This window comes from Haemaphysalis longicornis, unplaced genomic scaffold (genome assembly GCF_048455015.1).
Source record: "Haemaphysalis longicornis isolate Haplotype H1 unplaced genomic scaffold, Haemaphysalis longicornis Haplotype H1 scaffold_3, whole genome shotgun sequence".
Classification (NCBI taxonomy): domain Eukaryota; kingdom Metazoa; phylum Arthropoda; class Arachnida; order Ixodida; family Ixodidae; genus Haemaphysalis; species Haemaphysalis longicornis.
This window is the reverse complement of record NW_027526335.1, coordinates 104,017,026-104,041,039: the sequence shown is the minus strand read 5'-3', so window position 1 is coordinate 104,041,039 and position 24,014 is coordinate 104,017,026. Positions and strand designations below refer to the sequence as shown.

General features: G+C 50.8%; 1 protein-coding gene across 10 annotated transcripts in view; it reads left to right on the top strand.

Moving 5' to 3' along the window:
• Positions 1–24,014, top strand: part of LOC144174974 (ETS homologous factor-like) — a 405,488-nt gene that overhangs the window by 313,766 nt on the left and 67,708 nt on the right. Inside the window, exon 1 of one of the 10 annotated variants that reach the window (XM_077703978.1) lies at positions 15,389–15,895. The exons of the other annotated variants lie outside the window; for them this stretch is intronic. The gene's annotated coding sequence lies outside the window, so the exon portion shown is untranslated. Of the gene's footprint in view, positions 1–15,388; positions 15,896–24,014 lie in introns of those variants that run through there. 10 annotated transcript variants of the gene reach the window in all.

The following is a 24,014-nucleotide window of genomic DNA, read 5'->3' as shown; positions in this document are numbered from 1 at the left end:
ATAGATAAAGTCTTCAACGGTTGCCACCCCTACACGAATGTCCGTCTGATGCGTGTTCTGGTGCCAGTGTGAAGCTCGTGTATTCGATTATACAACACCGAGTTCGAAACGATTTAGAGTGGTGCGCGCCTTTGGATAGACGCTGCACACAAGTGCGTGGATGGAGGTACCCGCGCATTGTGCGGCTGCGGTCTCGCCTCTTTTACGTGCGCGCGGTAAATTCGACGACGCGGTCGGACGCGCCTGAATTGCCTACCACTCGGTTACCTTCTCGTCGGGGTATAATGTCAGCCTCGACGTGTGGCGCAAGTACGCATGCGAGAAAAGAGGGAGAAGGTAGTTGTCCTCGTTGATTACTACAGCACGCTATCGTCACAACAGCTCCAGCTCCACGCCTGAAACAGGCCCGCGATGACCTACAACAGCGGTCGCGTCAGAGCCGCTCCTGTCGGGAGTGTTTATGTAAAACCCCGTTAGCCGTTCAGGAACGATAAAAGTCACAGTGAACACCCTTAAGTGTTGCTTAGAACACGAAATAAATGCCAGTCGAATCAATTGTACCGTGGTTGCACAAGAACACCGAGGACGAGGCTTGGTTTGTCCCGCACAGCTTCGAAAATGGCTCCACTGGTGTACATACACCGTGGGTGCTGAGTACAGGTGCTGTGGGGACGATCGTGTACTGTAAAGCGCTTCGGGACTGTGATCGTCCCTTCATATTCTCATGCCAAACACCCCCTCCACTCTGTCCTCGATGCTCGCATCCCCCGCCAGCGGATAAGCAAGATGGTGAGTGGGCTGACGACACCAGCACTTAAAAGTCTCTCTCTCTCTCTCTCTCTCTTCTCATCTCATCTCTCGCAACACCAGCGGTGCCTCGAACGTGTCGCGTGGCGAAAGTGTACACAGGCCTCGTATTCTTCATATCCGTCCGTTCCCGTGTGGAGGGCGGTATTTGTGATTGGGCGGACGCTTTAGCCCCAGTTGTCACCCGTGCTGCCTCGCCCAACAAGTGCCGCCTTGACGCGGAACTGGGAGGTTTCGTAGCAAATCATCCCGCTTCAGTTACCACATAATCGTTTACGGGAAAGATTAAGTGGGGATATTTATGCCCGCCGCGCAGTTCAAACGCGCTTTGGTGGAGACTCTCTGTACTAAATTATTACTTGTCTGTTGTTTTTTTTTTTTGTTCACTGTTTCCTCCCGAATGGAGCGGAAATGTCAAATGAGCTTATAAACTCGACGAGGCATTGGGTGCAAATGAGGTTGTTGGCGCTTCGCTGAACGTACATACCCCGTTCCTGCAGGGTTGTATCAACAACTCGCAAGTTCCAAAAGAGCAGTCGGAGTAGGCACAATCGTAGGGCGGCCGACTCTTTCTCTCGATCAGTCCGACCACCGACGGAAGCTTTAACTTCAAGGCAAAACAAACCGAAACGATACTGTCTGCAGTCCACCTTACCACGTCGTTTTCAATCGATTCACTTGCCGATTTTTGTTTCAATTTTTTTTTCTATCGCAAAATAACGCCGCGCGCGACCGTGAGAGAGTCGTACCTACTCCTGTCGTCCTTGAAGGCCCTCGCATCACCGCTCGTCGTTGCACCCCCCATCAACGACCAGATCGTCAGTGCGCGCTTCGGCGTGATTCCCTGCAGCCACGACTGCGTCGGTCGTGTACGGCCTCCCCTCGAACACGCCTCGACATTAGACGCTGGCGCGCGCACTAACAGAGCGAAAAACATCGCCATAACGGGACAAACGAGCATGTTCGACGCCGTGGCATTGTTTCCCTTGGCGCCTGTAGAGCTACGTTTGCATCTTCTTTTATCTTATTTCCCGTCGCCTTGCACGTTATTGCGTCCTTTTTCTTTACTGTCGCCCCCCCCCCCCTCTCTCTCTCGCTCTCTCTCTCTCTCTCTCTCTGATCACCTTGCAACGAATATTCGTGCTCGCTAATTGCGTTGGAGTGAGTGTGTTTTATACATAAACGGCCTGAGTGACGTTTGGCAAGAAACCCGAGACGCACGATTCAACTGGCCTGTGCATACAGTTTATACGGTGAAGCTATAAAAAGCAGACAATTGGAAACGCTTACTGCTTGGCTCAGGCAAACGTCGATTCGTTCGATGTGTGTGTATGGGTGAGTGCGCTGATGCCGATGAAAATGTGCGACGACGTCATCAGGGCGCAATGGCTCCGACAACCTTGTTATGTTAAGAGTGACCGTGGTGAGTCCTTCTCGCAAAAAAGGTTTAGCTGCGTCGGGACTTTACTGAAGTGTTGATCAGAGCAGTAGTAGACTCAGAAATTTTGCGCATGCGCAAACAGCGCAACCAGAGCTCTACTGCATGGGCGATGCTGATCATTTATCGATTGTGGGTATTTTACAGAATTCGCGACCGGTGATGGATTCTTGGACCAACCCATGCCTGTCTAACCTCGTTACACCCTTCAGTCAATATCATGGCGGGCAGAGGGACATCATTAAAATCAGCTAACAATATAAAAAAATCCTGCGTCTCACGCCTTGGCACGGCCCAGGCGCGAAGATTTAAATCACCCGCGAACAGGCAACCGTCGAGCTTATGTTGTTTTAAGATTTTTTTTTTTTGTGCATGATGACAGAGTGAAAAACTGTTTTCGAGATTCGTAGCGTGATGTTTCATATGTGTTTGGGACCTAAGTAACTCCTGGGGCGTCTAATTTGCAGTTCACGTTTGTCGTTTTGTATAAAGAAGGTTTCGCTTCAGCCGTCTAAGAAAAAGTAACACTTTAAATGAATGCGGAAAGCTTTAATCACCTTATCAGCTCGGCGTTTGTCCACCAGTAACCCTCCCATATTTACGTAGATTACGGCAACCCTTTCCCGCGCAAATGCAAACGTGGAGCTCAGGTAGTGTGGAATTCAATCCACTCCATCTGCACGTACGACGGAGCGATAGCAGCACTTAGGCAGGATAGATTCTGCAGGGATAACGTGGGGGTACCTCATGCGTGCGTGGGTGTTCATCAAGCAGTGATTTGGCATCAGTCTTCCCCGCTCTGGCACGGTGGTATACAGTGCAAAACGTTATTTACACTTCAAAACCAGCGTATGGGACAAATGCGCTGCTCAGGTAGTGGTGGTAGCTGAGGATAAGATGATTGCAGCGACGGTATGATTGTGATGATGATGATGGCAGCGGTGGGACTGACACCGATGATGATTCTGTTGTTGATGTCGTCGTCGACGACGGCATCAACAGCATAATCATCATTTGTGTCGTCAGCGACTTAATAATCATAATCATAATCATCAACAACGTAATCCTAATCGACGACGACGATGATGATGATGACGATGATTATGATGACAAGTTGTTCGCAAAAAGATATAGACCTGATGCCTTAACTCTAGTTATGTATTTAGCATTTTGTGCAACTACAAAAATTGGCTGCTCTCTGGTTTCTCCGTGAAATATCTTAGCGACGCTGATGACAAGTGAAAAAAAGCTCGGAGGAGCTTTCTGAAGCCGGACGTGTCCGTTGACTCGTCAATTTTTCTCCGCCCTCGCACGGTCGTGAAAGTCAGCCAGCCTTTGCATCGATACAGCCACGGGCGTCTTCCGCGGCTCGGCGAATCAGTTGTCATCATTATACGGAGGCCCTTGTTTGCTGTTCTGCTCCTCCTTCTGCGCTCCATGGCCGCCGCGCGCATTACGTTTATGCGGCGCCGATCGCTTCGCAACGGCCGCGACGATGTCCCGAGTAGGTCGTTAAGAGGACCGGTCATAGGCGACACGTGGAATCCAAGATGGCCGACCGCTCGTCGGTCGCCCTATTGGGCAACCCCGTCATGGCGACGCCGTGCGGTGGTTGCACGCCAGAGAGCGGCTGGTGCGCTGACTTCACGGGGTATGCTGGGCGTTTGCGTGCTTACTAGCCGACCACAGATGGTGCTTCGGAAGTACTGAAAATGGCGGTGCAATAGACTCGTCAAGAATAAAAAAAAGAACTTGCTGTACCTTTACAAATGGGAAAGTGACCGTAGTTTCTTGACAGGAGCCCACACACTTTAGAGAAGGCGGAGTATTAGAAGGATTACGACGATTTAACCTGGATGTGCTTGGAATCTGGGCACCCCTACCTCTTTTCAGCGCCACAGTTGAGACAAAAAGGAGGGGCTTAGAAGAGAAGCGATAAGGTGGTTCTAGATGTCGTAGATCGCGAAAAGATGGCAGTGATCATCCGGACAGTTCTCGCCAACCGGCAGGAGGCATTTTCAATTAAAGATAAATCGTAAACATTTTTTCGTGAACCGCAGAAAAAGAAAACGGGGATTGAAGCGGTGAAACGCTTAATATTTAGCGGAGTTCGCAATACAGCGAGCCCGAATGCACGACACTGACCTGCAGGTATTTAGATTAGCCTACTGTCTGTTTTCTAACGTAATTTGTTTAAATTTCTGCGCTGTAGGGTGAGTACAGATTTAGGTAAACTGAGGAAAGACCACATCCCACCCGGCGACAAGAGATACACAAGCCTCAATGCACCTCCGCCAGCTCCTTCTATTTAAAAGAACTGCGTGACGGGGTGTGCGTCGTCGACGTCGTCTGCGGTTCCCAGCCGGCTGGCAAGGCCGATCGCACGCCGGCCGGGCTGTCCCTAGAAGCGGCAGCAGCGGTCGACGACGAGACGAGGTGCTGACTCGCGCGGCGTGCATTCGGGCTGCCCCGCCGATCACGTGTGCACCTGCTTCCACGGCCGGCGAAAGGTGTTGCGAGAGCGTCTGTCCACCGCCGGCGATGGGACCGCCGATAGAAGCCGCGCCAGCTGGCAGGGATCGCCGCCACCAGGCCGGGTGTAGCACACACGCGCGCGCACACACAAACAACCGGCAGCCGATATAGTGGAAACTAACATACACACAAATTGGCAGTCCGGCGTGGCGTGGAAAAGACGGTGACGCGAGCGGTGGTGGCGTCGTCTTCGGTGAAACCCTCGGACGCGGTTTACGGCGGCTAAGGGAGGGGCCAAAAACGGGCCAAGATTATACGCGCACATTGTCTGTTCTCCAGGGAATGAAGCATCGTGAACACCTGCCTGGGACGCCGCCTAAGGGGCGGAAGCCCGCGGGAGCTAGCTGGCCGTTCGCCGTGAACGTATACGATGCGATCACGATAGTGTCAATGGGGGGGCTCGGCCAACGTTGCTCAGCTCGCCGGAACTGACAGGGAGCGCCACTACTGGCCATGCCGCCAAGTCCCTTCAGCCTTTCCGGCGATCGCATCATGAATGGCCCGTTCTGGAGCCGCTTGCGCTAGCTCGACGGACGAACCAACGAAGAACTGAACTAAGAATAGCATTATCCAATCAATCAATTAGGCGCTCAGTAATTGTATAATTCAATCAGCCAATCAATCCCCTAATCAGCGATGCCTCCGTATCTATAGCACGTTAACTCCGTAAGCAAGGTGGCCTCGACGACCCCTTAATTTGCAATGAACGTACAGTAGGAGACCAGGAGGACGACCCGGAGTCCTGGGTGACAGTCGCTGATTAACTGGAATTCGGAGTCTAAATGCCCTGCGGTGAACTCTTCAGCAATGTATGAGTGGCCAGCTGCGTAATAAAGAATGGTTCGAGCATTCATTTATTACCGTTGGAGTTGTAGTGATGTACCTTCCGTACTTATGTGCAAGAGTGTAAAGTGTAGAGTTCGGAGTAGCTACACTCACTCGGCTCGTATAACAGAGAGGAGCAGCGTTTTTTGCTTTTCAGCTCCTCTGAGAAGTTAACCGTACTGCTCGGGACCCCAATAGAGTCTGAGCCATCGCTCATAAGAAATGGAGTGGGTACCTTTCCATGTACGGCACGGGCGTTGGGCGGCACTGCATCCGAGACGAAAGACTTTCGTACAAAGCTTGGAAACGAGGCGTGTGAGCCCCGGGGCGTCTCTTGGCGTGATCGCCGATGGCCAATCGAGAAAAGCGCTGGCCTTGAGAGGAAGAAGACCCTCAAGCCATCCACGGCGATGCCTCTCGAGCGCACGCGCATGTACACACACACAAACACACACGCACACACTTGGCGGTCCGTCGATCGAACGACCGCTGCCGATCGGCCCTGACCTTGTCCCACTCCGACCGATCGCTTCTCTCGATCCCTGCTCGATTAGGCGGGCTTTTCGGGGGTGTACACGGGAGAGGGGAGACGAGTAATGTCGAAAGAATGGCCAGAGAATACTGGCAGTGAGCAAGCAAGCCTTCGCCTCGTCCGCATCTGTAGGCCTAATATGCAGAGGAGAGGGCGACTGCAGGTTGCCTGATACCTTGATGAGTCCGAGCCTACACGAGTTGGCAGGCCGGTTGAGCTCCTCGCGCTTCTGTCGAGTACTCGTGGAAACAGGACAGCGTCCCTGTTGAAACGTCCTGCAAGCCATAACCTATGCTGGTCCAACAGCAGCTACATTTAAAGAGAACTCATTGTCCGTAACCAGCTCAAGCGAGGAAATACTTCGAGGCTCCATTGGGTTTATCCGCGCGTAATGTTGCACTAAAGGGTAACATTAAAAAGCGCTGCCGCATTAAGGCCTCCGGTTTTTCGTCACTTGAGCCACGATATGTTATGTTCAGTTCTGAGGCGAGACAAATCACGAAACACGCAATGCTTTTTTTTTTTTTCTTTCGGGAAGAACTCTCCCCAGCTTTAGTGCACGATTATTCCTGCATTTCGAAGGTCCTGCGGCAGCGGCGTCCCAATGTTGCGCTAATAAGTCCGCTCGAACTTTGCATCACTTATAGCCTGTTCATAGCTGTACGCGCAGCTTAATTTGTCCCGGGGGAGGATATTTACAGCGCTGTGTGTCACACGCTCAAACAAAACCTCGCTTGTTAATGCATGATAACACTGCCACGCTTTTACAACTGAGAAACAACGGATAGTGAAATGGAAGGGACGGAAAAATTGTTATACACTCAAACGAATTTTTGCTGAGGGAAGCGTTTTTTTTTTTTTTTTCAAATGCTAGCATGTGGGGCACGAGCGCAACTCATTTTCGTAAGCGATCATGCCTGTGACACTGACCCGCGAGTTGTAGTTTCCGACGGCCTCTTTTCTTCCTGCTTACGAATAAAGATGAAACGTTAGAAAAGCACGAACACAAGCTCAAGTGCCGTCAGTGCAGTCAATCGCGAAAACTTAGGGGGGGTCTATACCCACGGAATGGTTCCAAACGCGTCACCTCAGCAAACCACCGAGATGTCGAGCGACGACTTTAGCTACGAAGGGGAAGCCCCCTTTTTCAGACTTTCTATTGTTTGGCACCCTCTCGGGCAGCATTTCCACAATCTTGTTCAGACATCTTCTCTCGGGCAGGTCGCTCCTCTTTTGCGTTCATCTTATTTTCTTCCGTACGCCCATGGGCCAAACAAACAGGGTGACGCGGCTGGCACGACGAACGGGGAAAACACGGTTCCCGAATGGCTCACGAGACGACTGTCCGTACACTCCGGGTACGCGCTACATTTATTAGAGATGGCGGAGCCGATACTAGCGCGGGCTAAATATAACCCGCGTGCGTGGCTAGTAGTACGTTCGCCCTTCCTTCACGTTTCCTGAAACACCGGTGTATAGACTGGGGAGAAAAACGTGTTTGTTAACCAGCGCTGACCATGATTGACTTCGAGGCGTTCGTTCGGGTATATTTGTCCGCCGGTGAAACATGCCTGGCCCGAACTTTTTTTTTCTTGGAAACACGGGTAATTTTTTCCAAGGTGAAAGGTAAAGTTTTTTTCGACGGCACGTCGACCGGGCATTCAGCATTGAATTCGCCGAATGTTTCTTCCCTCGGGTGAATTTCAGATCGCAGTTATTTTAACTAGATGCTTGAGTTTCGGGGCGAGGACAACAGGAAGCCGCGGAGGTTAGACAGACAGACAGACAGACATACAGAGGGGGAGAGAGAGAGAGAGAAAGAGGGCAACAGACAGACAGACAGAGGGAGAGGGAGAGAGACAGACCGACAGAGTGAGAGAGAGAGAGAGAAAGAGAGAGAGAGAGAGAGAGAGAGACAGGCAGAGAAACGATGAACCTTGGAAGAGGGTGATCAAACAGGAGACAAAACTTTGGACAAGGGGCAGCCATCAGTCCGGTGCGATTGTTTCAAGAAGAGGACGTGTCTTTGGACTTCGCCATTAGGGTTGCAAGTCCTCTTTTGGAAACCGGTGCCAATGAACTGAGGCACAAGCCTCTTGTCAGCACAATATTGTACAGGCAGGTGTAGTGTGGCGAGCGCGCCCACAAGCCTTGTCGTGCTGGAAGCTATCGGGACCCGCTATTCCGATGCGGCGATGTATCGCGAATCGTGTTCCGTCTCTCGCCGTGCGACGGAAAGCCGGAGGCGCAGAACGAGCGCGGCAGCGTCCATGCCGATGGGACGGCCCCGATTCTCTATGGCCCTGATTCCGCGGAAGTACGATCGCCTTCGGGGTGGAAAAATAAGATCTCCGTACATAGCCGCAGATGTGTCTTTTCCAGGTAGGAAGGACCGATCCTGTTTGTGTTTCTTCTCGCTTCTTTCTTGTTAGCACGGCGCGAAGGGAACTGCTTCTAATGTTAACTGGCCGGGTCGGCGGTGCACGGCAGCTCTGGTTTGCCGCCGTCGTTGTAGTTGTTGTTGCCCGTGGCCGTGATCTTAGAGGATAAAAACGCACTGCTCGGTGGTCTTGTTACTCTATACGCGCGAAAACGGGCGAGTTTTGGAGTCCCGGGAGAAGGCGTCGCTATTCTGGGAGTTGGGACGAAATGGAAGTGTGAGCAACACTGCGGAACAAATGAGGACACTAACGGAGCGCTGTTTTTACGGAAAAAATATTCTTGCGGTACGCGTCCCACAGCAACGTTTCGAACGCAGCAGCTAGATGATGATGATTATGGTGGGGGTGCTGGTAGCTGAAATGTATATTGAACACACAAAAAAATTAATCCACAGTGGTAGGAGTCCACATTTCAGGACCTGGCAAATAGAAATAGTTGGACATATCGCTAACAAACCCATCACGACAGGCAAAACTTGATCGGATACACGTGAGGAGGAACAATTACAATGATGTTTAGAGTATATTGCGTATCGGCAAGGGACTTGCCTTCGTCAGCTATATATATATATATATATATATATATATATATATATATATATATATATAGAGAGAGAGAGAGAGAGAGAGAGAGAGAGAGAGAAATAGAGAAATAGAGGAGGGAGAGACACTAACTTTTGAGTTTGGGCTGGCTTGTTCATCATAAAACGGTGTAAACATCGCTTAAGCGAAGACAGTAAAGGAAGACACAGACACGAGCACTCGCATTTGCGTCTTCTTTTACTGCCTTCGTTTAAGCGCTGTTTTCACCTTTGTAGAAAAAGAAATTATGTAGAAAAAGTCATGAAGTATAGTCCTTAGTTGCTGCAGAAGTATGCACAAGGTTAAACTACGCTTGTCTTCGGAGACTGTTTAAAGAGTGTCCGAATACAAGCGTACTTTTAGTTTGTACATCTGCAGCGTACTTTAAAAGCGTACTTTACATTGTACATCTGCAGCATACTTTACAAGACGAGCGTACTTTACATTGTACATGTGCAGCGTACTTGACAGGACAAGCGTACATCTTTGAGTATCTGCAGGGATGAAGTATCTGCAGGGATGAACGTGCGCTGCCGGTCTGCGGTACACACAGATGTCTGGGTGCAACGTGCACAGGCCTGTCGGTGCCTCCCATTCCGAAGCTAGTTTCGCATAGCGCATAGGCGCGGTTTACTCCTCTATAATTCGCCCCGAAAGTTCATCCCGGCCTTATGCGTCCGCGGCGCATTTTTCCTCTAAGGCTGTTTCAGAAACCACCACACCGCTGAAAAAAGAAAAAAAAAAAAGAGACGGGAATAAAAGAAAAAGCAGCTGCCAGGGAGCTCCGTGACGTGCAAATTGCCGTCGTCGTCGTCCTAACAAGGGCTTGCGCGGGCGCGCGCGGATGAGTGGAGAATTAAGAGCGAAGGTCCCCCGCGTCTTAATTCATTCCCTACCAGGACAAGTCAGCGGACACACACACACAATGTGCGAAGGCCGCCGTCGCTTTTACTTTCTCCCCTTTCGTTTTGCTGCCTTCTTTGTGGCGCGACACAAAGCGAGGAAAACGCTGGCCGAAAAGTCGGGCCTGTCCGAGAGACGTCTCGAATCACGTCTGCTGTGCGATCCCTTCCTTGGCTGTACGAAATGGGGCGCGTACGTGGAAGGCTCCGCGTCTTAACCCAAACGGGGTGACACGTATGCGCTTGGACTTTTCCACGAGGTATACATGCGAAGGGGTAGCTCTGAGAAAACTGGTCGGCTGGACAATACCTGTTCGTTCCCACAGTATATACGATTTCGTTCGTCTTCGAGAGTTACTTATTTTTTCTCCAGCCTCCCACCGGAGGCTTCCGTGGCATCTGCACCTAAGCTAGATGAATAAAAAGTTCTTCTTCTTCTTCTTCTTCTTCTTCTTCTTCTTCTTCTTCTTCTTCTTCTTCTTCTTCTTCGTCGTCGTCGTCGTCGTCATCATCATCATCATAATCATCATGATCATCATCCTCCTCCTCAAAACGCCCCCCCCCCCCCCCCCGTTTGAGCTGCACAATTCCATACATCTGTTGAATATTTAAGGTGACCGCCTTCAATCTCTCTCTTTTTGTCTCTCTCTACCTCAAGCAAAAAAGAGAAAAAGTGTCTATGATTCAGTAACTATAGCTTGGAGACGACCTTCATCTCTGCAAAACTTCCGTTCAGCAGAATTTTGCGCTGCTGAGCACGAGGTCGCGGGTTCGATTCCCGGCCGCGGCGGCCGCTTTTCTGATGGAGGCGAAAAGCAAAAACGCCCGTGTGTACGAGATTTCGGCGCACGATAAAGATCCTCAGGTGGTCAAAATTAATCCGGAGCCCTCCACTACGGCGCGCCTCATCGCCTGCGTTGCGTCGGCGCGTTAAACCCCACAATCAATCAATCAATCAACCGTTCAGCAGAATTAAACTGGCACTTAACTAGGGATGGATCCGTCATATTCGGTGCTAATAATCCGCAGTCACGTTTCCCTACGTGCATGGTGTACTCGCAAATTACAATATAGCTGGTTTGTAAAGCAGTCGACAAACGCGGTAAAACTGTCCTGAACGCAAAATAATCCAACAGTCTTCATCTAAGGAGTGCATTTGTTTTCTCGAAGCGCAATTACGCTCCAAGTTCCCGAATCTGCTTCCTCGAAGCGTAATTGTACGCTCAAAACTTTTGACAAAAATGCATGCGTCCCTGCCACAGGCACGACATATTAAATATAGCGAAGTGTACAAGTTGAAATGTAGCCATATTAGTTTTGCGCGGAGCCTCCTCGTAGCGAGTCGCACCGGCTTTTACCGCGCGTGGGAGATCCTCTAATCCTTCTCTAATTGCTGGGCGGGACGGCTGCAGGTTCCCGCCAAGTTCTTCGTCTCTCGCAAATACAGGGCTGCGAACTTCTACATATGCTGCCGGCTTTTCTCCTCATCTCGATTAGGTTTTTGTTTATTACCCATCGCGGAACTTTAGCCTATCATATAGTGGTGTAAAGGCAACCCGGTAGGCTACGTTGTGTACAAAGCGAAGAGAAGGGACGGGTTCTCCCATGAGCCGTCTGTCTTTCTTTCTCAAGAGCCTTGAGCAGCCGGTGCTCTCTTGAATCGCGTCTGCCATACGCCGCAAGCGCCCGTGCAGCATCCGCTGTCTTTGTTCTGTTCTCTCAAAACCAGCCCCGATTTCTCCTTCAAGCGCGCGCGCGCGCGCATCGCGTACCTGCTTGCTTGCTTTTTTTATTCTACTTGTTTCTCGCTATTCTTTCGATGGTTTCGTCACGTCTTTACCCCTGTCTGTCGCTCTTGTCAGCGAAGCAGTATTTGACGGGAAGGTGCGGACATCGCGTTTTGTCGCGAATAAATGCGTTCGCGGCCTGCTTGTACAACAAATCTATAGCCTTCTATAAATGCAAAAGCATTTAGAGGTTAATTGAAAAGTCGTACGCTTGGAGTCTGTAGCTGCGAAACGGCTCCTAAACCTCCCATTGGCTGCTACGTAGAGAACATACCAGCAAAGGTGCATTGGCCAGCGCTTACCACCGTGTTAAATGGCCAGTTTTGTCTGGGCATGCGCAGAAGCAGTGGGAAAGCGGGGAGTGCGGCGGTGTATGTGGCGGCAGCGACGCTTCAACGAGAACGGTTTGCGCTAGTTTCACCCAACGGCGCACCAGTCGCCGACGAGTGAGCCCGCTCTGCGCGGCAGTATGTACCCTACCACTGTGGAGTCCGAAGCATCTACATGGTCGGTAGGAACAACCTGGGCAGTAGCGAAAGGTGGACGTCCACCGCAGCAAAACTTGAGGGAACAATCGATATTTCACGGCGACTGTGTCGTGGAGCCCAAAACAAGTTGTTTCTATTCGCCACGGAGCCAAATGCAATCGACATGCAGTGGTACTGGGCAGCCAATATCCTTGCGGTTGTTGCTTGTTCGGCTTGCGTGCAGTACATCTTACGTGTAACGAGCGTAAATGCAAAAATGAGCGATGAAACGTTAAGGCGGGGGGTGGACAGAGCTTTGATAGCGTGCGTTCCTGTTCAAAAAGGTGGGTGGAGGCCTTAAAATTCCTTGGCTGGGCGCACTTACGTGCAGACAGGGGGCCGTTTATGCGAAGCTGCCGCTTAAATGGCGGATCTGTTGGGCGTATCTGACTTTTCCGAAAGCTAATTGTGCAAGCGTAGCCATCAAGGTTACTAAAGAGTTGTTGATGGGATGAGATGCTAGTGACTTGGCTTCCTTGTGGGCTCTTCCATTCTGCGCGGTCTGGAAAAAGGGAAACTAACTAAGAAAAGAAAACATATAATTGGTGTTTTAGTTGGTTGTGCGGGCTTTTGGAGTCATTTTGCCTTTGCCGCAAACCCAATGCACGAGTTCGCCAGCTCGAAACGTTTTCTTATTTTCCAAACACCCGCTTCGTCCGTCGGTGGAAAATAAATCCTGTGAAATCTCGTATGAGGGGTTATTGTCCGCTGTTTGAAGGCTTCAAAGAGCGGCCAATAACGCCTCACTACTTGGGCTGGTCATCGCTGATTGATTGATTATGAGGGTTAACGCGCCCACGCTACACAGGGGATGAGGCGTAGGGGAGGGCTCCGGAATAATGTTGTCCACCTGGGGATCTGTATCGTGCGCCGAAATTTCGAACACACAGGCGTCTTCGCTTTTCGCCTCCATCAGAAAAGCGCGCGAATCGAACACGCATCCAGGCTGGCCATCGGGAAAGGTCGAATCGTAAATTCGCCTAGAAAACAGTGGAAGCCCGCACGCGTTAATGAAAAGCTTATGTGAACGGACAGATAAAAGTAAATAGACGTAACTAAGTAGTTACACGGGCACAAATGGTGATTTATTACCTATTTTATAAATTCAGTGCGCGTACGGATGAGCATGAGCGGCGACGCTAAGTCTGCATGCGTTAGTTGGTTTCCCTCGCTCGATATACGTTCCCTTTTTATGCAACAAGTAAGCCCTAACACTCCATAATCTATGGTTTAAGTTATAACGAACGCGTGAACAACGTCCTTCGCCGGCATCAGAAGCGAGAGTACCCGGAAGAGAAACAAGGGAAATGTGTGCGAACAGTCGCCAGGTCGTCGGAGCTGTGTGAAACAGGCGATTACGTTAGTTGGCTATACTAGGACGCTCCGTCACACCGTACGCGTAACACGCATGCGGAAGCTGGTTAACAACAGTTAGCTATCTTAAATTGATGCTTCGAATGAAGTCTTGCGCAGCACTCAATTTTTCTGTTACAGAGCTTCTGTCGGAGGAATAAAGAATTAAGCTTGTCCTTTTTGATGTTGTCTAGCACTGGTAAAGCCTGAGAAACATGAAGGCAAGTCTCTTGCTGAAACGTTGGCAACAATCGTGGTCGCTACGCTGTTCAAAGTTTTCCTTTATTGTGTTCCCTGCCATCTTCCAAGTTTTACTGCTTCCTATATATAAATACACATGCATGTTCGCTCACCTTGGGCGTCTAAGCCCTATATAAAAGTGGGCCATTGACTGTTGATGTACCGAAACGATGAATCCCGTTGTCCGTTTAATTTCGCACAAGTCGGATTCACTATGACAAAACGTGGGGTTGCACCGCAGGGAAGTACGCTCACAAGTTGGTTGTGTTTAGACGGGGGGGAATAACCTTCCTGGCGGTGACCGAATCAAATACGCCTCGAACTCGAATAGGTCCACTTTGATTATTTCTGCGGGGATTTCGCTTCCCACCTATTTATACATACCGCCATTCTTGGCCACAACAACACTAGAAAGTTCCAACATGTATTCCCTGCCGGCGGGTGCGGCGATAGAAAACCACGGGAAGAACGCCCTTACGGGGAATATTCGGCCGGTAAACCTTGGGCTCGCCAGCCTAGACTCCGTTGGGGTCTTGCTGCAGAGCCACGGATTGAACTGGTTTGCTACAGATTGTTTGTTTGTAGCCAAGATATTTCTAGCGAACCGCTGGTTGGCTGCAACACCGCATGGAGCCAAATGAACTTTGGCTTCTGATTCAGCAAAGGGGGAAAATCGGGCCGGTTGGTTTGGAATCATGATAAACAGCGCAGGGAACGAGAGGAGGAGTCAGCGCTCATCCCGTGTCTTTCTGCTCCTCGTCTCGTTCCCTGCGCTGTTTATCATGCTCCTGCTTCGCTTGCATCGACACGGGAGTGGCTACGCTAAAGAATGTCGAAGATAGGCATTTCCCATTTCGTACTAAAGGCTCTCTCCCTTTTCATTCCCCCTACCCTCCCTCCCCCCTCCCCTGAAAAAACCATACAAGGGGATTTCTTTTTTCAAAGGTACGTAGCAACGTTTAAATACCGCAGCGATCTCTCTTCAGGTGTAGTTCTTTCTAGCGTAATTTGAGGACCGGGCCATTTTTACCTCTGACGGAACGGAATGTCTTAGGGGGCCCGTCTGGTAGGATATTGGCGTTAATCTCGGCAATAAAGCATAAGAATAACTTCGACGTGGTAAAAAGCGCACTAGACGGGGACAGAAGAAAAGGCAGTGACACGGGACGAGCCCAAAACTAGCCCAAATTTCTGCGTTGCATAAGAACGACGGTTGACGTACGCGTTGGTGGCAATGCAACGCCACCGGAGTCGAACGAATAAAGAAAAGAGAGTCCTTACGAAGACAGCGCTCCAAGAAAAGGGGGGAGAGTCCCCCGGGCCGGCCCCGCAAAGAACAAGAAGGAGCTAACGTGTGCGCGAGGCAGCGCCGGCGGCGAAGGTCAGAGCCAAGGCCGACGGCGAAGTGCAGGCCGCCTTGCGACAGCGACTTGCAGCGCGTCGCGAAAGCGCGAACGCCGCTCCTCGCGCTGTGTCTGTCGGCCGCTGCCGCTAGCGCGAACCACACCGTCGGCAAAGAAAGCACGTACGGCGCGGCTCGTCTCTACACCCCGACGCATTGTCGTCCCGTGCGGTTCTGCAGAGCCGACGACGTAACGACGGAGAGCCGACTGCCAGGACGTTGCTGTCACGGCGAAGCCGTACCGTTCCTTCCCGACTCAGGAGAGCGTCTTGAAGAGCGAGCGGGAGGGGTGTGTCTACCGTCGACCAAGTTCGTCCACGTTGCCGACGCAATATCGGCGGAACGCAATATCGGCAGTAGACGCAATATCGGCGGAACGAGCGGTGTGGCGTGCGGATGCGAGATCGCCGATGCTGCGGAAACTATTCTGTGCTCGGTGCTGTTAGACCGGAAGCAGAGTGACACGACGTCTTCCGCTGAGGTGCCCGGAGATCCTATACCGGTGTACGTCCTGGGACGAGACCGTAAGTAGTAGACGCTCTGCCAGTTCCTCTTTACACCCTCCTTGCTTCGCTTTACTTCGGCACTGGCAACCCCCGCCCGCGCGCATTCCGTTCTTCCCGCTGCAGTCGCTCACAAAACAGCCCGTGTTTCAATGTACGCTGCTCAATAGCTTATCTTGGGAATTATACGTGTATTCCTCCTGCCATGCAGTTGGTAAATTATGCTCCATTTATGTTAACTGTCTGTTATGTCTTTTCCTTGCTGCTGTGTTTCTTGTCCACGTAAAGGAACTATATATACAAGCAGCTAAGCTCACTCGATTACACCCTGTCACGGCTATTGCAATACAGCTGGTTAGCCGCCAAGTTTGACTAGTTAATAGAGCATCAGTGCGGACTAGTTTATGCTGCGTAGACAAGAGGGAAAGCGTTTAAATTTTGAAAAATGAGCGCGGGCGAAGAACGATGACCAAACAAGACGAGGGTGCACTAACAACTCATTTATTAGAGAAGCACTTTACACATCTACACTGTTCATGGGGGAAAACAACTAATCTTTGACTAGAGCGTGGCGAGAGCTTTCAGAGCGGAGCCGCCGGCACGTTGTCGCATGCCAGCGGTTCCGGCGTCGTCGTCGAAGCCCGCTAACGTCGACGCTAATCCTGGCAGCTCCAAGGGCTTCCCAGAGAGCCTCCGCAACAACCAGCGCTGCCCGGTCCATTCGGTCTCTGCGCCCATCTTCTTCGGGTTGCACAATGCGGTGGCCGGCGGCGAAGAGCGATCGGCTGCGCTCCGCTGGGGGCGTTTTTGGCCGAGATCAAAGCCTGAATACACACGCAAGAAAACACGTTCAAATGGACGGAGCAGATTTCACGCTCCCCGATGGCGATCTGCTGGGGATGTTTTCCAGAGGGAGGGGAGCTACACAAGACGTATAGGCTGCAGGCCCGTGAGAGAAGAGACTCGCGGAGCTTCTTTAGGTTTATTCTCCCTTCCCCGTGATTTCTACCTCCTCTCCCTCTTCTCCGAGAAACGTGCGCGCCCGCGGGCGCCGCAATGGCCGCTGCCTCTGCCGTTGGCTACATTCCCGCGCTGTTGCTGCTGACCGATGCGCGGCTGAAGTGACCGGCGCGGACGCCGCGCGCTTCGCAATGGTGCGGATTTCTGTTACGTGCGTGGGGAGTGCCGACGACAGTCGGAACGGCGCTGTTCACTGAGTGCCTGGCGCGATTGACGTCGGACGCACCCGTGCGCTTACGACGCCGGTCCTGTAGTCCCTCATGCAGCAGCGAACCCACGGCGGCTGTGAGAAGGAATAGTTGGGACTATTTCCCTCTATAGTCGCGTCATTTAAATGGACCACAAAACAAGCACAGTCGTTTATTAACTTTTGTCCGCGCAGACAAAAAAATTAGGCGCACATGTGGCGGGAAATTTGAATGGCTTAAGGTGCCATTGAATGGTACGCTGCATTTCGCGATAATATTCCGGCACACTGCGAAGGTGCGGGCAGACAGGGCGTGAAAAGTTATAATGTGTCTAGAACATTTCTGGTGAGCGTGTGTGCGGTTTTTGGGAATGCGAAATTCGTTTCTTTGTGAATGCGACTGAATCCAACGTCTTAAAGCAACTCTACTGTCAAGGCGGAGTCAGTGCTTTCCCGCTCGACACGGGAGAAGAGACTGCGCGAACCTTGAGCGATATCTCTGACGTAGACAAGCAGACGAAGAATAACGAGCGTACAGGTATTACTAACGGCGAGCGAGAAGACGAACCGCCCGACTCGCGGGAATTCGAGAAGAGGGGTAGGTTTTTTTAAAAAAAAAAAAGGATAAGAAGGACCCTCGTGGGTACAGGAACGCGCTAAAGTTGTGCAATCGCCTGCGAAGCGGACCCAGCGGGCCTCGGCGGACTTGATCCGAAGTGTGCGTTCGGTTGCTGCTGTGCTGGTGCCTCCCCCCTGTCGCGAGCGGTCACGTCTGCGTGCTGCTAGAACTGTACACGAGTGGCCCGCACGACAGGCATTTGTGCAGGTCACGTATGCAGCAGCGGCCGGCCGGGTCCGGGCTGTCTTAACCGGGACCGGCTGGGCCGCAATACATCGCGATACGTGCGCACGCAGTGACGTCCAAGAGTTCGAAGCAGGACTGTTTTTTTTTTTCAAACAAACAGACAGACAGACAGACAGACAGACAGACAGACAGACAGACAGACAGACAGACAGACAGACGGACAGACGGACGGACGGATGGACAGACAGACAGACAGACAGACAGACAGACAGACAGACAGACAGATGGACGGACGGACGGACGGACGGACGGACGCATATTATAGACCGTGTCCGAATGGCGTAATCGGATAGACATCGGCTTCAGCGGGGGACCCAGCTTCTATTGAGACCACGGGAAGCGGGGAGCATCATCATCATCATCATCATCATGAAGTACCTCCCATATTGCAAAGTTGGCTTTCCTGCAGTGCGCTGTGGTTACGACACCGCCATCAGTGAAACCAAGAAAGTAACAAAATTTTGGTAGGGGGAAGCGACGAGAGGCCCCACTTCCCACCCCCCTCTGAAATTTCATAAATATGCATTACCTATATCGCCCTTAAGGGCGCTCCCAACCTCATGAAAGCCACAGCAGGTTTAGGCGAACTTGCCTTTATGAAATATTAACCGTATCGACGGAGACCTCTTCGAACATACATACCGCCGTGGCGCGGTGGCTTAAGCGCTACTGGGGGATCCGTCCATGGAGGCCTGAATTTACTCCGGATAAGTTCGCTACGGGGCTCCTAAAATACCAAATGCGTGCCTTGGGTGGCTCCGATGCGTCGAGAGCAGCGTAACAAGCGTTGGCCCGTTATACTGCCCGCATCACTTAACCGTATTAGTCATCCGATCACGAACAAACATAAACTAATCACCGTACCGAAAAGTGTTTTTCTTGTATTTTTGCTGTTTTTTTTTATTCCTTCGTAAAGGATTGCACTTGCCGCTCATGAGCCACGAGCCCGCCGACACAGCGGCACGTCGGCCCCCGATTAATCCGATCAGAACCGAACGGTCGGCATTCCTGCGTGGCTGCGGCTCAACTATATAATGCGGACGCGCAGTCCCGCTCGTAGGGCCAATTATTCCTCTGCATCGGCGCTTTATTGCTCCCTCATCATCTCTCACATCCGCGCACGAACACGTCCGAGATGCACGGAGCGAGTGGAGGGAACTTTGCTGTCGCCTCGGGTGCTCTCTTCTTTATCTTTTCTTTTCTTAGTTAGCGGCGCCTCCGTGCTCGAGTTATGCCGAATAAAGGCTTCGCATTCAACCACGGTCTCAGCGGAGGTCGTACGTGTCTTTAGCGGCGTTATGATTACCAGCCGCTGGTGGAGTCGATGCCTATCTTATACTGTGAAACCAGCCTCAGCCGAAACCGAAGAGTGTCGCTTTTGTACAATGTAACGTTTCGCGGGGCGAAATGGACATTCACTTATAAATACATCTTTTCTTTTCTTTTTTTTCCAAGTGCCGACTACGCGATTTCATCTGGCAACAAATGAATAGGTGTTGGTTCCGTCCCAGGTTCTGGGGCACGATCGATGCCTTCGATGACGAGGGAGAGCCGGTGATGACGAGTATGTACAGTCGGTAAAACGCTTGTCTATAACAGCGATTTTAACTTCAACCAGCTACATCCGAAAACTGCCGAAACGTACTCGTTCCAAACATGTCGGAGGCAAAATCGAAGGGCTAAGACTTCAGGATTCCGCAGTAGTTTTATTCAAATCCCGCACCGGTGGGGCAGGATAGGGCTGAGAGTACGAAAGCTATGTTATAGACAAGCCTTTTACCGGCTGTACTGAGATGAATAACATGAATTCGCAAACGAGACTCCCGAGACTCCCACTGAGCTCACAATATTACAATATATATATATATATATATATATATATATATATATATATATATATATATATATATATATATATATATATATATATATATATATATATATATATATATATATATATATATATATATATATATATATATATATATTGTTGCACTGGGTTTTCCGTAAAGCCATTCCTTATGCCCGCCAGTTTCGGGTTATTTTCCCGTCCTTTCGCTACCATGATCGCGCGTGCGCTGTTTTTGAGGAGGAATGCGCTGTCGGTGGTGCCCGACGAGGAAGTAGCTGTCCTCCGCTTGTTTCTCCAGGCGTTCCTGCTGCTCACGCTCCACCCTAACGCCCCACTTTCGCTTCTTTGCATGCATGAGTCACGGGGGACGGAATAGTTCGCCGAAATTGCTGCTATTTGGGACGTGCATCTTCATTCGGTGCCTGGCTGCGAAGCGCAAATATGGTGGTTGCAAGGTTGCGTCAGCTAAGCTGGCGTATTTATTTATTAGTAGTCATTTTGTCGCACCCCACCCCTTTAACTACCAGCCACTTTCTTGTCATGCATTCCTGGTTTCAGGTTTGATAACAAAAGCGGGTTAATGCGAAGCATGTTGATATTAACAGCGCTTGAGGATGGCTGCTGTTTATGTCACAGACAACCTAAATAGCACATCTGGGTGCTATACAACCGGCATCGCCGGCTAGCCTTGAACAAAGGAAAGAAAAAAGAACATTGCCCGTACACGCTGTAAGAATCCCCGTGTAATTCTAAAAGTGACAGAATTAACGGTGTGGTGGAGTGTGGCACAGAAAATACTGGACAAATATACGACCAGGAGCGCTTTCTGTGTATACTTGATAGGGTTTCATGCAAGACTAGCCATTCTGTGCCACTTCTCGGGAATATTATATAGACGATGACGCTGACAGCCTGAAGTGTGCTTTGCACAAAGTAAGCGCCATCGACTGTTTTCTCTTTCCCGCACTGTGCGTCCCAGAACTCCCAAACTCGCGCGTTAACTGTGCTATTAGCACAATGCTTACTCCATTCGGTGAAAGATTACGCAATAGGCGACAAATCGAACCGTTAAGGGCTGCGGCCCACTCTCTAAGCTGATCGTCCGTCCTGTTGGTGTCAGTGATCTTCGTCACGTACACTCGACACAAGCGTCCGCATGCGTAGTTCTGCGCAAGTTCCCATCGATCCTTTCAGAGAAAGAAAGAGAGAGAACGAAAAAAAAAATTCTATCCTGGACTCTTCGGTGGGAGAAAAGACCGCACGCGATTAGGTTTCCACAGACACCCAAGGTCGGCAGAAAGAGAAATGACACCTTGGAGATTAAGAGAGAGAGAATGAAAGACCTAGAGAAGAAGAGGTCGTTCGCGTGAGAAAGTCGCAAGCTCGTGGTTAGCCGTGTTGGCTTTCCCAGTGGTACCACCGATACGGTCTCGAGCCCGTAACGCGAACTAACGGTATGAACAAGAGAAAGAGAGCGATAATTAAGCATTGTTACTGTTCCGAGAAAGTCTAGGCCAAACAGGAGAGAGAGAGAGAGAAACTTTATTGTACAAGGCAGTCAAGAGGGCGGGGTGGCCGGTGGCATAAGCTTGACGGCGACAGCGGTGGCTCGGTTCACCAGGGAGATTTGGACCCCGGATCCGAGCTACCCAGTGCCCCCTCCCACTGCTCGTAACACGATATGGAGGGGAAGGGATCATTAGGGCATGCCCCAAGAATGCCAAACAGGAACTTCAAACTTCGAGTTAGTTGCAAGCGTAATGCACACGAAATTTACTGCGAAGAACAGTAGGAATACCGCCGCTACGGTTTTCCGCTCTCACTGCTTTCGTTGAACCCTATAGCTGTGTTGGAGGCGCGTTAGGTTGGTTAATCCACTAATTTCCTAAGATGCATTCTTATCTCTTACGTTTTTACATCGCTGCGCAAGAACGTTTTCTGTTTCGTCTGACTTGCCTGCCCACGGTTTCATCGTGTGCGTATTCCGGCGAAATCAAGACATCTCTCCCTCGCCGCCTTTTTTTTTTAAATTAAATGTAGCACGCAACCTGATACTCGTCCGCCTGACCGGCGGGCGTTTTCTTTTCTGTATTTTTTAAAATTTATCATTCGCGCTTTATTATTTTTATTTTTCTACTGCTGCTTTTGCGCGTGCAACACCGTGATTACCGTAACAACAACGCCGCTGCCGCTGAGGAAGGATCGAGTGACCGTGTTTCCATGGACGGTGCCCGTGTAGCGTAACACGAGAAGACTGCGTTACCCCGTACTGCTGGAGTATTGGGTTACACGAGGCCTGCGGCCTTGGCCAGGCGCCCTTCGAGCTCCTCGAATGGCGACGATGGCATGCGCGGCGACGGGAGCGACGATCACACGCTTCTGACGCGCTGCGCGTGATCCAAGACGCGGCTTCTGGCTGGCTACTCTGCAAACAAGGTGTCGAGCTTTTCTCAAGCTGCAACCAGCAGTGTTTGTGTGTGGTATGCTGTGACCATCTAGAGTGGACTGCTATGCTGAGCATAGCAGTGTATGGTGTTACTTTCTTAGAGGTCGAGTGTACATCCTTTGGCACGTCTACTATGGACGTACTAAATGATTTTTGTATCTATTTGTATTTTTGTATTTGAGCTTAATGCTCGGGCATTACGTGAGCTCTGGGGTTAAATCGAACGATTAAACGTGCCCTTCTGTGAAACCCTTCATGAAAAACTTTTAAACGTTTGCATCACGTTTTGCCTGAATTTTTCAAAAAAAAAAAAAAGAACCAGCTCAGCTTTTTTTTTTTTTTTTTTCTCGTCAAAGTAGGCTGTTAGCAGTGAGGCTGTTTTGCCTGTAGCCATGTTATGTTCTTGGCGTGTTCGCCTGTCTTAGAAACGACAGTGAGTACCTCACTGTGACGAACTATTTCCACTGAAAAAAAAAATTACAACACGGAGTCAGTTGGCAGCCTCGATTGTATTTTATGCAGACGTTTGGTTGTCAAGGCAAAAACAGACAAGCCGACAAGAGGGTTTAAGGTTGCTGGATGTAAGGCAGTTCTCGGTTTCTTGAAAAAGAAAATACCATCGCATGCAACGTTGTTCCGGCGGTGTGGAAAAGTTAATGCATTACTGATTTTTTTTTTTTTTTACAAAACGTTCGTCCTTTGCACTCAGTAAATTGTGCCACTTATCAGGAAGCAGCGACAGAGCTGACTTTGACACGATACTCGTTAAGAATGTGCAGGTTCAAAACATCACGAAAGGGTTCACGTTGCGTAACGGGCACAGCGAATATTCTGCGCGGAGAAGTTATAGCACGAATCCGAGCATTCGCTAGCGGAACCTTCAAAAAGGCTGATTTGGAGAGTTCAAGAGGCCCGCGAATTAAGTCGACCCGCGCACTTGCACCCTGCCGAGCAGCTTAGGTCAGGGCATTCTTAAATCTTTTTTGTTTGTCTAAATCGCTTTATATCGCCTTAGATACTACGTTCCGCACGCAGGGGTTCGCGGAGGATTTCTGGTCCAAGGCTTCCCTAAATGGGTACCGCGCTGTTAAACCAAAGAACAGAACACGCGCTGCACACAATTATGTCCGCGCACCACACGCGTACATCCTGCACCCTCTCTCTGTCTTTCTTTCTCGCAGGAATGCACCGACGAGCGGCATTTTTAGAAAGCAAAATCACACAAAAACAGAGCAAGCACGATCGCTCAGCGTGGTTTCGGTGGTACCACGACGCCGGTGCTCGGCGTTGTGGGGGTACGTCAAAGGTTCCACACTGCCGCCGCTGCTGTTCTTCGCAATGGAGGGTTCGGAGAGGACATGAAGGGCCGAGCGGGTGCTAGCGGAAGATCTAATGGAGACGGATATCACGCTCGTGTCTCACTGATGCCCCCCCGCCGACAACTCCCCCCGGGGGGGAGGGGGGGGGGGGCGTTGTGGATACCCTCTTACCGGAGATCTAAACGCGTCCTCGAGCGTCCTTCGCTTCTTCCCCTCGCCGCCGTACACCATCCGAGCGTCGGCTTGGCCATACTTGCGGGCGCACTAGCTCGAACCGGAATCTGACTGACAGCCGCCAGTTCGAGAACGATCGTCGAGCCGGCCGTGAATCGTCGCTCTTTCGCCTCCCGCCTTTCAGTCATGCCGCGAAGTCGCCGTTGCGCAAGGTGATCCGACGGGAAGAGATGAAAGGTGTAGATACGATGAACGCGGGTTCTGAAAAGTACAGAGC